Below are 20,109 nucleotides of genomic sequence, written 5' to 3'. Positions count from 1 at the left end.
AGGACCACTATCAGGCAAAGAGGGAAAATGGTCCACAGACATCCCTACCAGCTCTCTCCTGAGGCCCACTATGGCAACTGGTTACAACCTGTTGCTGAGACACACTTGCCCGCTTGCAGCGGTGCTCAAGGAAGGATATTTAAAGACTTTTCTCTGCTCCCCCCAGCTTCTAACCCCCCTATCATTGAAGTTTCTTCAATAATTATGGATCTTCTTAGTCCTACAATAAATCTCTCATTCCATAATAATTAGAGTAGTTCTCTTTCTTTGATTGAACCCTGACTGATAGATGTTTATTTTTGTAATGCAAAGTCTGGAATGAATGAACAACTCTAAGAGCAAGAGTATAATTTTCTGTCCTGTATAATCCTAATTCTCTCTCTTTCTCTCTCTCTCACAGGTTTTGAAAATACCTGGGTTAGACTTTTTAATTAAGATTTAATAAAACCTTATTTCTTTTCACAGTCTTGATAAAGAGGTAATCTAATTTGCACAGAAAAAAATACTTAGTCTTATCTATTTTTCATTCATAATATTAGTCAAAATAGCAATGAGGTGACAACCAATGAATGATTTGCTTCTGTGAGAGCATCCTGAGTTCTGGGTTGGGCACGAAATTTACTTCTGTGTTCTTCTCTGACAAAAACAGAAAGTGACACATGGAAAAATGCATATCCAACAATATCATGGATTAGAATGTTACCAAAACCTATTCATTTATCATAGTAACCCATGCAATGGTTTGAATCTGAACTTTGCTGATATATTGGAGGTATCTAGCATTCTCATTTCAATGTCTGGGTTTGTTTTAGAATAAATATCTTCATGAATATTTTATTAACACTGTCAGGAAATATTTTATTGCACTTAAACATGTCATGGGCTCTAGTTTTATTATAAGATTAGGTGCAATGTCATTTTTACCCTTGATAAGATTTTCATGGTCTTTGAAATCTCTGTCATCATGTATCTGTCATTATCATTCTAAACAGAGGAAGATCCAGCTTTTTTCTTTCTCTCTCTTTAAAATTTCTTTTTATCTCTGTTCTCTAGTTCTTGCTTCTCTCCATGACTCTATTTGATTACTTTTTAAGGTTTTGTTGTTGTTTCTTGGTGTTTTTTCTTTGAAAGTCACAAATCATCTTTATATCCTTTTCATCATTGTTTTTTGTCCTCATAAATCTGTGCATACATCATAATGATTTTATGAATTACCATGCTGAAGATGCTTTCAGCATTCTTCATATGACCACATTATGGCTCTACATAAAAGAAGAACATATTTTATTCATTTTTATTGTCCTAACTAATAATATCCCATCTTTTCTGTGTATTTTTGACCAATGAAATTCCATTAATATAAATAAAGAAATTAATAATAGAAATTATTTGTATCAATATATATTATTTATCAACATATTTGATTTAGGGAGTTTATTATTCAGAAATTCATAGAGATCTATGTGCTTTGACAAAGTAAATTATACATTTATGCCTTCTAGATATTTTTAATAAAACATACCTCATCTAGTAAATAAATCTGGTATTATTCTTATTTAATACTATCCTTTATGAGGATATAGTTTTATCAGTATCAGTTCAGTTCAGTCACTCAGTCATGTCTGACTCTTTGTGACCCATGAACTGCAGCACACCAGGCTTCCCTGTCCATCACCAGCTCCTGGAGCTTACTCAAACTCATGTCCTTCAAGTTGATGATGCCATAAAACCATCTCATCCTCTGTTGTCCCCTTCTCCTCCTGCCTTCAATCTTTCCCAGCATCAGGGTCTTTTCCAATGAGTCAGTTCTTCACCTCAGGTGGCTGAAGTATTGGAGCTTCAGTTTCAGCATCAGTCCTTCCAATGAATATTCAGGATTGATTTCCTGTAGGATTGTCTATCAGATTCAGAACTGTATATCTATCAGATATAGTACATAGTTTGAAAACATATTTATCCTAAAGAAATGAATTTCAAAAAGCTTTTATAAGTATAAATTTATTTATTTTAATTGGAGGTTAATTCCTTACAGTATTGTATTGCTTTTGCCATACATCAACATGAATCCACCATAGGTATACACATGTTCCCCATCCTGAATCCCCCTTCCTCCTCCCTCCCCGTTCGATCCCTCTGTGTTGTCCCAGTTTAAAAAAAAAAGAAAGAAATATGAAGTTACAAATATACATATATAAAAAAAAGCTTTTACAAGGACTTATTCAATGTATTGCCCACTTTTCTAGGATGTCCATGAAAGTGATTCTAATGTGTATCCTTCTGGTTCTACTCTCTGTGGATGGGACAAATAAACATCCCTATTTGTGAAAGATTTATTTTCTTCACCAATGTAGTTGAGTCAATCAATAAAATACAATGTTTCCCTAGGCATTCTGCTATGTGCAGCACATATGAACAAGTACACATGAAGAAAACACCTAAATCACCCTGTGGCAGGCATGTCATTTTAGAGAAGTAAAATGATAATGATAAAAATAATAATAGTAACCAAATACATATAATCTGAAAATTAAGCAGCTAAGTCATTTTTTCTTATACTATGTAACTTGGACTGCTACAATCTGGAGTCTAACTATAAGTTTCCTGAACCTAATATGGTTGAAACACTTAAGAATTTTCTGCAGTGACATCAGCAAGGTGATGATATAGGAGTTTCCAGTACTTCCTCTCTCAGAAACAGTCCTTAAAAATCTAGTTAACATTTTTCACTAAGAATCTGTGAATTTTAAAATTTCGTATAGCACTGTGAGGGTTTTGAGTACTTGGTACCCTCAGTTTTTTTCTAATAGGAATATATATTGGAGAAATACACTTTTTGAGACAGTTTAGTAAAATGCATTGGGGTTCTTAAAAGGATTCACTACACATTGTCTCAGGGAACCATCTGTTTGGAATTCATTCTAAAGAAACAATTAGAAAGACAGAAAGATTTCTCCATAGGAATGTTAACTACAGAATTTTTTAATATATTGAAAAATTTGGAACAAAGTAATGTATGCCTATCAGATCAAATCAGTCGCCTAGTCATGTCCAACTCTGCAACCCCATGAATTGCAGCATGCCAGGCCTCCCTGTCCATCACCAACTCCGGGAGTTCACTGAGACTCAGGTCCATCGAGTCAATGATGCCATCCAGCCATCTCATCCTCTGTCGTCCCCTTCTCCTCCTGCCCCCAATCCCTCCCAGCATCAGAGTCTTTTCCAATGAGTCAACTCTTCCCATGAGGTGGCCAAAGTACTGGAGTTTCAACTTTAGCATCATTCCTTCCAAAGAAATCCCAGGGCTGATCTCCTTCAGAATGGACTGGTTGGATCTTCTTGCAGTCCAAGGGACTCTCAAGAGTCTTCTCCAACACCACAGTTCAAAAGCATCAATTCTTCAGCACTCAGCCTTCTTCACAGTCCAACTCTCACATTCATACATGACCACAGGAGAAACCATAGCCTTGACTAGCTGGACCTTTGTTGGCAAAGTAATGTCTCTGCTTTTGAATATGCTATCTAGGTTGGTCATAACTTTCCTTCCAAGGAGTAAGCATCTTTTAATTTCATGGCTGCAATCACCATTTACAGTGATTTTGGAGCCCAGAAAAATAAAGTATGCCTATAGAAGATTTGGGAGAAGGCAATGGCACCCCACTCCAGTACTGCTGCCTGGAAAATCCCATGGATGGAGGAGCCTGGTAGGCTGCAGTCCATGGGGTCACTAAGAGTCGGACACGACTGAGCGACTTTACTTTCACTTTTCACTTTCATGCATTGGAGAAGGAAATGGCAACCCACTCCAGTGTTCTTGCCTGGAGAATCCCAGGGACGGAGAAGCCTGGTAGGCTGCAGTCCGAGGCATCACACAGAGTTGGACACGACTGAAGCGACTTGGCAGCAGCATAGAAGATTTAAAAAGTTATCATAAAACCATGCCATTTAATACTGTATAGCTATTAAATATTATGTTGTATGAGACTGTTCAATGACATAGGAAAATATTCTTTATGTACTAGGTAAAAATAAAAGAATCAAAATATATGATTATAATGTGATATTATTTCTGTTTAAAAATTTGCTTATTAATAAATAAGACATATGCAAATAGTTATCACTGAAAGGTGATTTATATTTAATAAAGAAAAAAATTCAATTTTAGTTTTCTGTATTTCCTAAATATTGTGTCATGAACATGTTTTTTGTATCCTTCCCAAACTTACAAAAAGTATGTTATATAACAATGATTAAGACACTATCAGTGGACTAACTAAAAGGATAATTTAGTTTTCCTATTTTATTCTGTAGAGCTTTAATACCTGTGACCTAATTAGGTTGTAGAAGGGAATGTGATCTTTCATTAAATGGACTGTCATGTAATGGCTCTTGGAACTAACAACTAAGAGACGGCTTCCTTCACTGTGGAGGCTTAGACAATGGAGACACCTTGTCAGAGATTACAAGGCTGACAATGTCTTAGTCCAAAGTCATCACAAAGGCTCTAACTCTCTGGCTCCTGACAGTATAAAATTGTGTATCTTTAAAAACAAAATATGAACTTAAGAACAACAGGTCCCAAGACAAGAAACTTTCAACAAGGCAACTAACTACAAAGCACTTATATCAGAACTTGAAGTGAAAATTGGGCACAAAAAGAAATCAGAAAGTATCTGGAAAGACTTTGAAAAATGTCACTTTTGTTCAATAACCTTTGATTCATTTTGCTATTTGATACCCACAAAACTCAGACACCATGATGAATTCAGTTAGTTATAGTGTACATTTAATATGTAATTTAATGGAATTTCCAATGTAGTGGGACATCTATTATTCTGAGAGAGAAGAGTCCAAATTCACTGAGGTTGATATATGCATCAGGATACTCTTGAAAGAATAATTCAGAATTCTCTTTTCAAGTATGACTTCAAAGAACCACTGATCAATAAAGGAAACAGAGTATAATTAAAACCAATTAAATTCAAACAAAGCAAAATTGTTTAAGCATATTCATCATCCAGCTTGAATCTTACTATTATATTTATTTCTCCCTCATTCCAATGAGCGTGTTTGTTGGTGTAGTATACATCTTATGCTGGGATGTTGGAGTAGGGTATTATACCATTGAAGAACTCTGTTGCATCTGACAACTGAAAGTGACAGCTACAATTACAATCATGAATGCATTTATATTTATTAATTTTTACCTAATACTTTAGATTGCAGACAATATAGCATATTTTATATTTTTACCTGAATATGGCACATATATGTGTTGGCTTACTGTAATTCTGTTTTAAAACAAATGTTATGAGGAGATTTCTGTTAACACAAAGGAATAACAACAACAAAAAAATCGGCTGGTAAGAATAATGAGTGGCAAGGAGTAGGTTGTGCACATTATGTCAAAAAATGAATGCTTTTGTTAAGACATTTTTAATTTCTTGGTCAAAAAGTCAAAAATGCACTTCTTATTTCTGGAAAAGCCCACATACTACAGCATTGGAGTACAGCAGGGGAATAGGTGAGTGTTTATTCTGAGGGCCATGCTAATAAGATATTGTTTTTTCAGCATATCTGGATTTTAAAATGACCATATATCAAATGTTTGTGTACCTTAATATTCATGTATTGAGACCTGTTCCTCAGTGTGATGGTATTCAGAAGTGAAACTCTTGGGACAGGATTGGGTCAAGAGAGCAGCCCTCAACAAAGAGGTTAACGCTTTTTATAAAAGAGACCTTAAAGAATTCTTTCACTGTTTCCTTCATGTGGGGGCATAGTGAGATGGCCATCAGTGGGCCAGGAATCTGGTCTTCACCAGACACAAATTTGCCAATGCCTTGATTTTGGACTTTCTGATCTCTAGAGCTGTGAGAATTAATTGTTATTGTTTAAGCCCCCCCAGCCTATGGTATTTTTTGGTATAGCACTCTAAACTGAGTAAGACATGAATGAAAATGTTTCACTGCTTTTTCAGGTACAACATTTTTTTTTTCCCCCAAAGGGGAGTTTCTCTCTCTCTTTTTTTCTTTTCCATTTGAAGGGAACATTAACATTATGCTCCATACAAAAAAATACCAGGTACAATTCAACTTCAAGAACCATCTTTGTGGAACAAACTGTGTGGAAGATGAAATGACCACCAGAATGACAAAGAACAGTTAATAAAAACAAAGATATTAAAACAGCAAAAACTAGTGGTTCTGCTCCTGCTAGCAAACTCACAGATAGAAAAGCACTTCCTGGGATGACCCAGAGGGAGGGTATGGGGAGGGAGGAGGGAGGAGGGTTCAGGATGGGGAACACAGGTATACCTGTGGCGGATTCATTTCGATATTTGGCAAAACTAATACAATATTGTAAAGTTTAAAATAAAATAAAATTAAAAATAAAAATAAAAAAAAAAAAGAAAAGCACTTCCATGAACAGTGATAAGGTTTTTTGTTTGCTTCCAGACATGTGTTCCTCAATAGTTCATGTCATTGGTATATTATAAAATATTTCCAGCCAAGAGATAGGAGGAAATTCTGCCATTTTCAACAACATGAATGGACCTTGAGGGCATTATTCTAAGTGAAAGAAGTCAGAGTAAGGCAAATATTGCGTGGTATAACTTATATGTGGCATCTTAAAAACGAAAGAACAAAAGAAAATCTCATAATAACAGAATAGAAAAGAGCTTTCAGGGACTGAGGGTGGGAGAAACAGGGACTGGTTAATTACCGGTTGATTAAATGGTATAAACTTTCAACTCTAAGATGAATAAGGTCTGAGGATCTAATGAAAAACATGGTAGCTACAGCTGATAATGTTGTATAAATGAATTTTTTTTCTTTTGTTTCTTTTTAATTTAATTTTTTTAACTTTACAATATTGTATTGGTTTTGCCATATATCAAAATGAATCCTCCACAGGTATACATGTGTTCCCCATCCTGAACCCTCCTCCCTCCTCCCTCCCCATACCATCCCTCTGGGTCGTCCCAGTGCACCAGCCCCAAGCATCCAGTATCGTGCATCGAACCTGAACTGGCGACTCGTTTCATATATGATATTATACATGTTTCAATGCCATTCTCCCAAATCCTCCCACTCTCTCCCTCTCCCACAGAGTCCAAAAGACTGTTCTATACATCAGTGTCTCTTTTGCTGTCTTGTATACAGGGTTATTGTTACCATCTTTCTAAATTCCATATATATGTGTTAGTATACTGTATTGGTGTTTTTCTTTCTGGCTTACTTCACTCTGTATAATAGGCTCCAGTTTCATGCACCTCATTAGAACTGATTCAAATCTATTCTTTTTAATGGCTGAGTAATACTCCATTGTGTATATGTACCACACCTTTCTTATCCATTCATCTGCTGATGAACATCTAGGTTGCTTCCATGTCCTGGCTATATAAACAGTGCTGTGATGAACATTGGGGTACATGTGTCTCTTTCAATTCTGGTTTCCTCAGTGTGTATGCCCAGCAGTGGGATTGCTGGATCATAAGGCAGTTCTATTTCCAGTTTTTTAAGGAATCTCCACACTGTTCTCCATAGTGGCTGTACTGGTTTGCATTCCCACCAACAGTGTAAGAGGATTCCTTTTTCTCCACACCCTCTCCAGCATTTATTGCTTGTAGACTCTTGAATCGCAGCCATTCTGACTGGTGTGAAATGGTACCTCATAGTGGTTTTGATTTGCATTTCTCTGATAATGAGTGATGTTGAGCATCTTTTCATGTGTTTGTTAGCCATCTGTATGTCTTCTTTGGAGAAGTGTCTATTTAGTTCTTTGGCCCATTTTTTGATTGGGTCATTTATTTTTCTGGAGTTGAGCTGTAGGAGTTGCTTGTATATTTTTGAGATTAGTTGTTTGTCAGTTGCTTCATATGCTATTATTTTCTCCATTCTGAAGGCTGTCTTTTCACCTTGCTTATAGTTTCCTTTGTTGTGAAGAAGCTTTAGAGTTTAATTAGGTCCCATTTGTTTATTTTTGCTTTTATTTCCAATATTCTGGGGAGTGGGTCATAGAGGATCCTGCTGTGATGTATGTCGGAGAGTGTTTTGCCTATGTTCTCCTCTAGGAGTTTTATAGTTTCTGGTCTTATGTTTAGATCTTTAATCCATTTTGAGTTTATTTGTGTATATGGTGTTAGAAAGTGTTCTAGTTTCATTCTTTTACAAGTGGTTGACCAGATTTCCCAGCACCACTTATTAAAGAGATTGTCTTTAATCCATTTTATATTCTTGCCGCCTTTGTCAAAGATAAGGTGTCCATAGGTGAGTGGATTATTTTCTGGGCTTTCTATTTTGCTAAGAGAATAAAACGTTAAAAAAATTATCTTGAGGTGATGGGTTTGTTAATTAACATGTATGGAGCATTTGCTCTGTGAATGTCTAGGACTAGGTGCTGGACAAGAACAAATATGAAAATGGAACATATTAACATATTAATAAATATTAACAATCCTACCTGCAGTAATAGCATGTAATGCAATAATATAAAATTCTCTCTTCTGTAGAGTCTATACTAGTTTGATATTTAATAGGCAGTTAGCCTCTCACTGAGAATGCTTATGTGACCATTTAAAACTACACTTGATCTACTCAAATACACTTTCCATACTACAAATAACCACAGAGTTCCTTTCTATTTTTACCATAACACAAAATTGACAGAAATTAAATGTGTTAATCTGAGCCATATGAAGTTGCCAATATTCTGATATCTTTTGAAATACAGAAAAGGTAAATTTCATATGGTTCAATCCCATAAATGCCTGTGTGTTAGTTGCTTGGTCGTATCCAACTGTTTGTGACCCCATGGACTGTAGCTTGCCTATCTCCTCTGTCCATGGAATTCTCCAGGCAAGAATACTGGAGCCATTCCCTTCTCTGGGGATCTTCCTGACCCAGGATTGAACCTGAGTCTCCTGTGTCACAGGCAGATTCTTAACTGTCTGAGCCACCAGGGAAGCCCCAATGCCTGTGGTGGACACTGTAAAATGCTGCCCAATTGTGCCTTCCATGAAGGATTTGTTGCCCCTGTTGCAACACATACTGTAAGCACTTGACTGTTAGCCTCTTACACAAGTTCACACAGTACCTGGATCCAGTGACTGAGTGATTCAGAGTATAAAGCCTTTCCCCTGGTGACCCAATTGGGGCAACTCAAAGGCCATTCTAACTGTAGAACTTCCTGTCAATTGAGTCAGTGCTGTCATTGATTTACATCACAGCTTTATTTTATCTCTTCCTTTTCCTCTCCTCTACAAGATCCTAAGGACACAACCTAATAAACATCTGACATTCTTATCTCCAAGAGAACTCAACCCACAACAATCCCATTTAATGTAATAACATAAAATTCCTTAATACATCAAAGCCCAGGATTATATCCACAGTAATGATGTCATAGAACAGCTGGGAAATTGCCATCAGGAGTCAACCTCTGTTGGTCAGTGTTGTTCCCACATGTCCATGACATATCAAATTATCAATTGGTTTATAGTAGGGATACATATATTGTGCCAGAACTGGCTGTGTTGTATGAGTGATAGCAAAAATTATGTCAGAAATATCCAATCTTGCCATCCTTTTTCTCTTTGTACCTCAGTATTTTTCTATTCTGTAAAATGTAGACATCGTGGGGGCTACCTCAATCTCTGGTTGTGATGATGTAAAGGTTACATGAGTTACTATATGTAAACTCTTCACCTCCTGGCATTTAGTAACCACTCAACAAATGTTAGGTATTAGCTACTATGTTCTGGTAAAATTTTCAAGTGATTCTCTTATATTACCAGTCTCTCTTCACTGACTCTTTTCCTTTCAACCTACAAATATTCTCAGCCTCCCAAATAAACAATCAAATGAGCAGACAACTGATATTGTCCTTTGTCTTCTTTCCCCTTTATGTTATCCTATTTCTTCCTTTTCATCATTTAATAAAGTGTTGCTCTACTTTACTTTCTCAGGCTCTATTCAACCCTTGAATTTAAATGATCTAAGAGTGCAGATTCCAATTAGAGTAAGAGGATACATTAATTTCCACTCTAAGTTAAACAAACAGATATGTGTGTGTGTTTGTGTATACATATATAAATATTAATTTTATCTTTCCCCCAAGTTTCAACAGTTTGATTAGCAATAAAAACAGCTACAAAATCCAACCTCACACTTAATCCTACATAAACCTTTGTCTGAATTCAGGACTCTTCAGTCTTTGTGATACACATTTTCAGCCTCACTCAGAGTTACCCATCCATTCCCTCCTCTAGTTATAGGGTACTTCTGTGAAGTGCATGGAGGAAAAGGCTTGTATTTTCTCTCAATCATTGAAGAGTCAGCACTCTTGGTATAGTGCCTTCATATCCTGGGGCTCTCTGAAGCTTGATCCCATGTCCATCTCTGTGTTCCTTGTCCTGTTGGCTGGGCTGACTTGTCATCTAATTTCTCTTGGCTAGTTAGGTCTCCCTAGCTCACTCTTCCCATGTCATCTGGACCATTGAGGGTCTACAGGCTTCCAGACCCTGGCCAAGTTAGCTATGCAGTGGTCTCATAATTCATTCCTAAGTCACAGAAGCTAACCACATTTATTCTCAAACCCTTATAATTGACTTCTACCATGTCTTGCCTGAAAGTGCTTAACTAGCCACTGTAATTATCCATATCCTCCAAATAGATGCTCAGAGAGAAGAAAACAATAGTTAAATTTTGACAACTTCTATCTACTCTGTTTCTTTTCAGTCAATTGCCTTAGGTCTGAAAATAGAGTTGGGCTTTCTGATTCTTTTCCTCTATTTCATATATTATTTCTTCTTTACTCCACTTAAGAATAGGTGTTCTCTTCTCAAGACTAAGAAGACGTCTATCAGTTAAATCCTTTAATATCAGATTTTTAATATGATAGTAAGATGATTTTAGCTGATGAGTGAGAGAAAGTCTTTCAGAAATTACATAACTGGTAAAGTATTTCTCTCAAATTAATTCAACCAACTCTACATTTTTCTGTTTTATGTGTGTGTCACAGTGAAGGTAGGGGAGTGGTGGTGGTGGAGGATTGATAAATTGAACCTAGTTTAAATGGAGAGTTAAAACAAAATCAGCTTAATGTTACATTGCTGTAGTCATATTGATATATTTCTAGTTACTCAAATATCCACAAATGTATATTCTGTTCTCTTGGCCAAGAATGGTTCTCTTTCCATTCTTCAACTGAAAAAAAAAATTTTTTTTGCCCTTTAAGACAAAAATCATATCCCACCTTTTCTGTGAGGTTTCCTTGGATGAGCTCCTGGGATTTTCTTAGTATTTGCTATGTATATTAATGAATTATTACATTCATTTCCCCTGTTGGATGTAACTCTTGGAAAAATGTGTTTGTTTGTTTGTTTTAATAACATTTTTCTCAATACCTGGAGGGGTTCTTGGCACAGCCTAGGCATTCAATAAGTATATGCTAACAGGATTTGCAAATTTAAATTCTCTATGATACCATAATTGGTTTAGGGTACATAGAACAACCATGCAAAATGCTAAATGAAACAACTAATTCATTTAACACGACATTATAAGAAAGATCACAGGGCAGTACATGACTAATTGTCAAGTAAGTAATACAGACAATAAGTACTTGCCAAGTTTAGAGGAGAAAAAGATCACTGTGGTCTAAGGATGGATTAGAAAAGCATAAATAGGAAGCTAAGGTAAACTTGGACTTGAAATACCAGTAAATAGTACAAATTTATCTGGTATCTGTGTACTGATAAAATCATGCAGACATTAAATTTCTATGTCTTATTTAAATATATGTAAAAACTTACCTCTATTATACCAAAAGATGTCTCTCTTATAACAATTTAGTGGGTAAATATTTATTTATCATGATTATAGGTTTATGAGGTTTGAGAATTTTATCTATAATCAATGAATAGTTTCATATCAATATTATGTAAATATTATGCTTAATGTTAGTTGCTGGATTAGGGAGAAAACTCAGAGGGCTAAGATTCTCTCTGAAGAGCTTATATGTCTGAGAGAGGGAGACAAATACTTAAACAATGCAATAAAGTGTTTTAAGTACTTTTGGCAGGTATACACAAGAAAAAATTATTGAACATATTGAAGATACCCTTGACTCACAAAAAGAAGAGTATGTTTATTAGTAGAAGTCTTGAAAGATGGATATGTGTTTACCAGGTGAGCAAAACTAAATGGGGAAAAATGCCTTGTGAAAAAGAAATGTGAAAATGTGAAAGAAAGCTGTATATTTGGAAACTCTGAGTAGTAATTTGTATCAAAGTTGTATCATAGTGAAATCCTTATGGGAGAAAGTGTTGCATTACTAATTCCTCTCTCTGTTCTGCATCATCAATTTTCTCACTCAATGCACCTTATAATGGTCATACAAATACAGTCAACTGTATTATCATATCTATAAATCCTCTTAATTTTTTTTTTTACTTCTATCATCACCATTGATTCATCTCCTTCCTTTTAGAGCAAAACTCAGAAACGTTGTCTACATATGTTGTCTCAAAATTTCTGTCCTCTCACTCTTTTTTGAAGCCACTCAGTCAGATTTTAATCCCCACTCTCCAACCAATCTGCTGTTTTCTAGGTCTCCAGTGATGACTTTGAAGATCAGTCCAATGGTCAGCTGTCAGCTCTTTCCCTCCTGGATCTATCACTAGTTTTTGATGTAGTCAGTCATTCCCCACATGAAACAGTTTTCACTATATTTCCAAGGCAATACGTTACCCAAGATTCTCTCTTAATGACGTCTCTTTGTCACTAACCTTTGCTAGTTCTCTGTTGTTATTGTTCAGTCGCTAAGTCACGTCTGACTCTTTGCGACCCCATGGATTGCAACACTTCAGACTCCTCCGTCCTCTGTTTGTACATTATCATCTCCCAAATGTCTATAAGGCTGAATTCTCGAACTTTTTCTCATTTTTTAATCAAATTTATTTCCTTGGAAATTTCATCTAGTTTCATAGTTTTATATGCCATCAATATGCTGACAAATCCAAATTTATTTTTCCAATTCTGACTTGTTCCCTGAACTTCAGATCCATATATCTGGCTGCCCACTCAACTGTCCACTTTGATATATAATCTGTGTTTCACACTTAACATATTTAAAACTAAGCCCTCAATCTGTCCTCAATTCCATCACAATCTGCTTCTCCTGGCCTCTTTTTTGTCTCAGTAAATAGCCAATATATGTTTATATTTTCTCAGGCAAGACATCTTGGACTTTTTCTTGATGCTTCTTTTACTCATGTATCTTACATTTTAGGAATCAAGAAATGTTGCCATCTCTACCTTTATTACATATTTAGATTCCAGACCCTTTTCACAACCTCCACCAGTAGCATCAAGGTTCAAACCTCTACCATCACTCAACTGAATCATTTGTTTAGTTTCTTGAATACAGCAGCCAGAGTGAGTCTTTTAAAATGTGTCAGATGACTTATTTCTGCTCAAAACACCCTGTTGTTTTTTTACTTCACTTAGATTAAACTTGGATACATGGCCTCTGGGCTTCTCCAAAACCTTCCTCCCCCACAATTACCTGTCTATTTCATTCTCCAAATACTCAGGAGTATTTTATTTCATAGTGCTGTATTTCTCTTGGTTTCCCAGGGTTTGTGCATTTGCTAGTTCTTTTACTTAGAAAATGTATCTGCCCAGGTTCCTGCAAGACCTGTTTCTCCAATTCTTTCAGATCATTTTGTGTGGTCACTGGATTTTATGTGTAAATTTAAAGCAAACCTCCTCCCCATTTTAGAGTTCAAGTTGTAAAATACAGTATATGAAACTATATGATATGAAGAAAAAAAAAAAGCATGTGGAGTCTCTAATCAAAAGACTTGAGTTTGAGTCCTTGGTTCAGACATTTAACTGCTTTGCTTCTTTGCCTCATTCTGTAAAATTGAAATTAGGATACTTTTTAGAATTGCAATAAATATAAAATGATTAGTCAACAAGAATGTGATAGGTAAATTTTAAAGAGTAAGAAACTGTTAACCAAATAACATTATTAGTTAAAAGATGAGCGAAACTGTATGTTTGTACATGAACCAATCACCAGTAATTCAAGATTATTTGAGAGCAATCTGTTAGTGAAAACAAAAAACAGACTAGTTTATAAGTAAATGTCAAAGAGTGTGGCGGTAGAGTCTTCTTTGATCTGTTGATTCTTTAAAATTACTAATAAACAGAACCTTCTAAGTGCCAGAATATGTGAACACATCCATGGCCTTATTTTAACTTAACCCATTTGACATAGTAATCAATCATTCCTCTGTTTAAAGCAGTAGTCTTAGATGACCTTTTCCAACAGGTTCTGTTTGATTTAGGAAGTATTGCCTTGCATTTTGAAATCCATCCGTTGTCTATTATTATTCTTTACAAGTAATGCTTGCTTCTTAACACTAGGATTTGTATCCCTTTGGGTATAACTAATCCATTAGGTTTAGATAATAAATCTTCTACTGCTTTAAATGTTACATAGTGAAGAGAAATATTACTAAAAACTTACATATTGCAGGGATTCAAAATATGGAATGAGGATCAGTAAGTGTCATGATTAGAGCATTTCTCATGTAACTAATTTGAGTGTCTACTGTATTTTTGACACTAAGTCTTTTGATAAGCTTTTAACTGTGTTTTATAATTTCTCTAATGATTAATCCTGATTTTGACACTGCTAACTTACTGCTTTTGATTTATCAAATTATGTAATTACATCAATATAATTATATGTTTATATATCATAGAGCTTTGGTTTCAGTAATAATATGAAGTTAATTTAGTCCAGTCCTCCAAGCAATACATGAATCATTTGTATCTTTGATATGGTTTTTGTATTTGTAAGTAAATGTTTCCACAAGTCAATATCCAAATGGTTGATATGAAACGCAAACATGAAAATTTGGAAAAATAAATCTTTTTTTTTTTTTAATCTAGTGTAGTCTAGTTTTTTTCATGTTCTTCAAATATATTTTTTGAAAAATCACACAGTGATTTCAAGCTATCACCATAGCAACTATTTGCATCAGAGTACTATTTTTTCCCAGAGCTATTTCTGTATCATTAAATCCTTGATAATGCTTTATTATTTGGTATCTGTTAAGTCCAAATGCATTTTCACATCTAATTTACTTAACGAATTATGTCTGAGAAAAGAGAAAACTTATAGAACAATAAACACTATTAATTACCTCATGAAACAGGTAACCACTATATTTCTCAGCAGCATTATGTCTTCAAACATAATGCCACCAAGTAATTAAGTATGAACATATTCCATTATTGGTATATATTTCCTATTTCAAATGTATTCATTATAATGAAGCCAAATGATAAACTGGGATAGTGAAATTGCAAAACTGCAGTTATTAGAGAGGCTCTTATCCTATTAAAGCAAAGCAAAGGATATGGAAAAGAAAGGGAAAAACAATTGTCTAACTGTATGTAAGATAAAACATGTTGCTGTGGTAACCAGATGCCATTTGCTATAGTTTCTTCATTAGATGACTGAAGATGATTCCATGGAGAAGACAATACCACTTAAATTTCAGATAGTAATTTGATGGGGTCATATATTTCTATTCCATCCCTTGCATATTATTGAAGTGCTATTTTTACTTGAGAACTATCCATATTATTTTGTTATTTATAAAGGCTTAAAGGAGATATGGGATTTCCATAGACCTGAGACCATTGTGGTTGACTGTCAACTTTCACTATTTTTTCCCATTCTGAAACAAAGATATAAGCAAGGAAAACCTTGCAAGAGAGCAATAAAGTTGTCTGCATGGCCTCTAGGGATCCATAAGTTTAATGTTCCATATCCTAGGTGAGTCATGTTATCTGTATTTTTTTATCACTGCCATACACCTGTGCAATGGCGTATAGTATGCCCTGTTGAATCTGATGGTTTGGGTGGTAGTTGCAAAAATACTGAACTTATACTGTTTCACATAAATTTATCTTCCAACCATATATCCTAGCTGCTCCATGGACCTACTAGATAGTCAAAGGTTGACTTAGTAATGGAAATAGGAAGTTACCACTTCTCACTATTTCTCAGACTCCTCCATCCACTTCTCCTGGTTACTCTTACAGCTACTGTGTCCTGATAGTTTCATTACAAATGCTACAGCCTGTTAAAGTAAAAAAAAGTATATCAACTCTAATAAGGCTTTAATTTAAATAATTATTTTATATATTTATCAATAAATTCACTTTTTAAAATCACTGGTTCACTTGGATTCTGGAATAGAATTTGCTTTTCGTATATTAAACTTTCACAAAATAAATAATTTAAACGTGTGAACATATGTCCTTTACATACTTGATATATTTTTATTCTAATAGCAACACCTGGAAAAACCACTTATCCCTCTAGGCTTTTACATTTTGAAGCAAAGTTAATTGTTGAAACATTTTCAGGGTTACAAATTTTTAGAAAACTATTAGAGGGATAAAATGAGCTTAATCTTGAGGCTATAGAGATCTTTCCAATAATATGTAAATAATAAATATTCTTGGGTGAGCATGTTTCTCTTCCTAAAGCACAATTATTTTCTTCTCTGATGCCATATGTGGCAACATGTCATTTAGAATGCAATGACTTTTCATGGGAGTTGCTAAAACATGTTCAGTTTACACTGAGCTGCTGAAATCATCTTTGTTTCAGTCCAGTGGCTACTAAAATGACGGTGTTAAGCAGTATTGAAGAAAATGACTCTGAAAATAAAACTTTAAATGAAGCTTTGCCACTGCCTCTAGCTTCATGCCTGCCTGAAGATCATTCGGGCTCAACTTGTATTTCTCAAGCTTTCCTTTTTTTTCTTTATTCTACCTTCAAGTGCTTCACAATTTTAGTCCCAAATGTATATGTCAACCTAAAGATCCAGTTGTTGATTCTTATTCACCTGACATCTTTGTGACCTTCAATTACTGACCAACACTTCTTTGCTATCAGCATGGATTCCCTGCAAGGGTCTGAATAGCATGATTACAGTTTTTTCATAAACTTCACATTTCCCTTTTTCCCTAAGACTCATGAATTTGTAGAGCAATGTATTTTCACACTAAGTACTAAGAACCCATGGGAGACTGGTAAACAAATGCTTGTGAGTTTATGTGCATTTGTGGATTCAGGGAGTAGTTATAAAATATTACTCTCCAACTGGTAGTAAGAAGGAACAAAAGGGAGCTATAAAAGTGATCACTTTTCTCTACTTACTTCTCCTTCCATCTTCACGTATCATCTTAATACAACACACTTAGTAATACACACATCGAACAGCTCTATTGATAGAGATACGAATAAAAGAGATGGAGAGCTGAACATGCACATGGAGTTGAATGCATTGATACAAATCAGAGTTCAAAAAGAGGTGAGTTCTATTTTTTTCCCCCATTTTCTGAGTTCCCATCTTTGTACAAGATGACAGCATGTACTTTTCTGGAAAAAGCAGTGACATTTATTTAGTTAATTATGGCAAATGAATAACAATAATGGAATATTGTTAAATTACTCAGTATGGGGACTCAAGCAGGGTACCAATAGATATAATGTGCTTATTTTAAAAAGATAGAGAAAAATAAGCTATTGAGAGAATTAAATCAAAGTGGCTGAGTGAACTCTGATGTCAATCAAAACTTAACATCAGAGTTTAGATTACAAGTTAGATTCCTGTTTAACTCGTAATGCTTTTAAGCTGTATGATTTCTGGCATTTTATTTTATCTTCTCTGAACCTCACTTTTCTCATTTTTAATATTGAAATAATAACAATCACATTATCAGAAGACTTCTGTGAGCAGTATAAGGATAAAATACACATTAGACACCAAAAATGAGGGCATCAACATTAAAAATTGACAGTATCATCATATTTTTTATCATTGTTATTATTATTTGCATTATCATTATAGCTTTGACCAGAAAAATTAGCTTTAAATATTGCATAGGGTAGTGATTGAGAGTGAGGACTCATAAGTTAGACTGCTTTAATTTTCTCTTAAATATTTTTGACATGAGTCGTTTTAAAATCTTTATTGAATTTGTTACAGTATTGCTTGTTTTATGTGTTGGCTTTTTGGCCACAAGTCATGTAGGATCTTATCTCCCCAATCAAGGATCGAACCAGCACCCCCTACATTGGAGGTCAAAGTCTTAACCACTGGATTGCCTGAGAAGTCCCTAGACTGTCTGCTTTTAAATCACTCCTCAGCACAAAAAAGCTTGATGACATTATATACTTCTCTTAATCTTCTAAACCTAACTAATCATATACCCATTTGGTAGACTTACAGTAAAGTTTGATAGAAACTATTTTCTGACACACAGTGGGAACCTGAGTGTTAGTTTTCATCTCATTATTATTATTGTTATTAATATGATTGCATAGGATATTATTTGAATATTTTCCCTTCTCTTACATCCTCTTATCTCAAATAGTACATTCCACAAATAAGGCAGTGGTAAAGGTATTTTCTACTACTTGCCTGAGAGAAAATAACAAACAAATAGAGATTAATTTTAACTAAATTTTTAGTTTTTATTGTCTTTTTAAAAATTAATTTTATTGAGGTGTAAATGCATCATCCAATGAGTTTTGACAAATTTATGTATCTTTGGAACCATCACCATAGATGTGGGAGTTTTTAAGTAAAATTTTGAAAGTAATGGCAAGAAAATCATTTTTAGCAGAAAAATAACTTGAAATGCACAAATTTGAACCACTGGAATTCACCTTCTTAAATCTTACAGGATTTGGAACATTTTATTTTTGCCCTTCATAACAGGTATCAAAAACTGTCTGACCCGCATTAGATAAACATTTTTTAGGCTAACTGGAGGAGTAAGAAGAATTGGAGGATGCACCCTGTGCCCTGCCTTCCAACCAAGATACAAGTGAGACATTAAGAGAGATGGTAACACATGTGCGCCCGTGGGTGATTCATGTCGATGTTTGGCAAAAACTACTACAATATTGTAAAGTAATTAGCTTCCAATTAAAATAAATAAATTAATTTAAAAAAAAAAAGAGAGATGGTAAAAACTCCGTGTAGGTTTGGAGGCTATAAGAGCAGGGGGCACTGGGGAGAACCAGGAAGATAGCCAGCCTCACAGAGTGCCTGCATCCACAGCATGGTATAGGAGCAGGAAAAGAGAAATGGCCACATTAGATACACAGGCAGTGGATCTGTGACATGTCAGCATTACCTGAACTCCAGAGGGGTGTAAAACCATTGATGTGTTATTGGAATGGTCAAGAAAAGCTGTACTTGAGAGAGAGCCAGAGCTGAGAGGCCTGTGGTCAAAGATGTAGCTATTTATCAGTGATTAAAGGGCAGATGGAACTTAGGTTGTCTCAGTGGATGGACAAATGTTTATTAAAGAGCCAGTACTTATTTCAGCATGGAGAGGTGGCAGTGACTGAGGGCCAGGTAGATATCTTCCTATCTAATGCTCTAGCAGTCAAATAGCTCCCAGATAAGCTTTAGAATGAAAGACAGGATGAGTCAAGAAGAACAACTCCCAAATCATTGTCTCCTTGAATTGGTCAAACCTAAATTTTCAAATCCTGCTGGAATTGGGGATTAAAATAAAAATTAAATTTTATTGTGAGTGAACGATAGTTCCTCAGTCAGGCCTGACTCTTTGCAATGCCTGCCAGGCTCCTCTGTCCATGGAATTCTCCAGGCAAGATTACTGGGGTGGACTGCCATTTCCTTCTCCAAAGTTGTATTATAGGGGGAAATAATTGTATTTGTACACACGGTTTGAAGCATGAGGTTTATTATACCTGGTATATTATTTGTAAATGGAAACACGTTTCTAGGAAAGGAGAGGGTAGGGGCAAGAACAGGGTAGGTTTCTCTCAAATCTGGGAATCTTTTTTATATCCTAAAGTCCTGGGGAAAAGGTGGAGTATTTTTAAAGTGACAAGAGGAATGTTTTGCTTTGTTCATTACACAGTATAATATTTTTGTGCCCATCATCCAGTTTGACTTTGCTGGTTGAATTTCATGTTTTCATGTACTCATCACATGGCAAGCATTAATTTTCTTACCACTGTTAACCCTGGGTT

The 20,109-nt window shown here is 35.1% G+C and overlaps 1 long non-coding RNA gene across 1 annotated transcript; it reads right to left on the bottom strand.

Moving 5' to 3' along the window:
- Nucleotides 1-4,761: 4,761 nt before the first annotated feature.
- On the bottom strand, nt 4,762-9,995 carry LOC133226982 (uncharacterized). The gene is made up of 3 exons (XR_009729684.1): nt 9,097-9,995; nt 5,031-5,147; nt 4,762-4,935 (listed from the first exon to the last, which is right to left on the bottom strand). It is a non-coding gene; the product is annotated as an uncharacterized LOC133226982 (long non-coding RNA).
- Between the last annotated feature and the right edge of the window lie 10,114 nt (nt 9,996-20,109).

Source organism: Bos javanicus, chromosome 15, assembly GCF_032452875.1.
Source record: "Bos javanicus breed banteng chromosome 15, ARS-OSU_banteng_1.0, whole genome shotgun sequence".
Taxonomy (NCBI): domain Eukaryota; kingdom Metazoa; phylum Chordata; class Mammalia; order Artiodactyla; family Bovidae; genus Bos; species Bos javanicus.
Note: the sequence above shows the minus strand (reverse complement) of the source record. Positions and strands in the feature narration are given on the sequence as shown.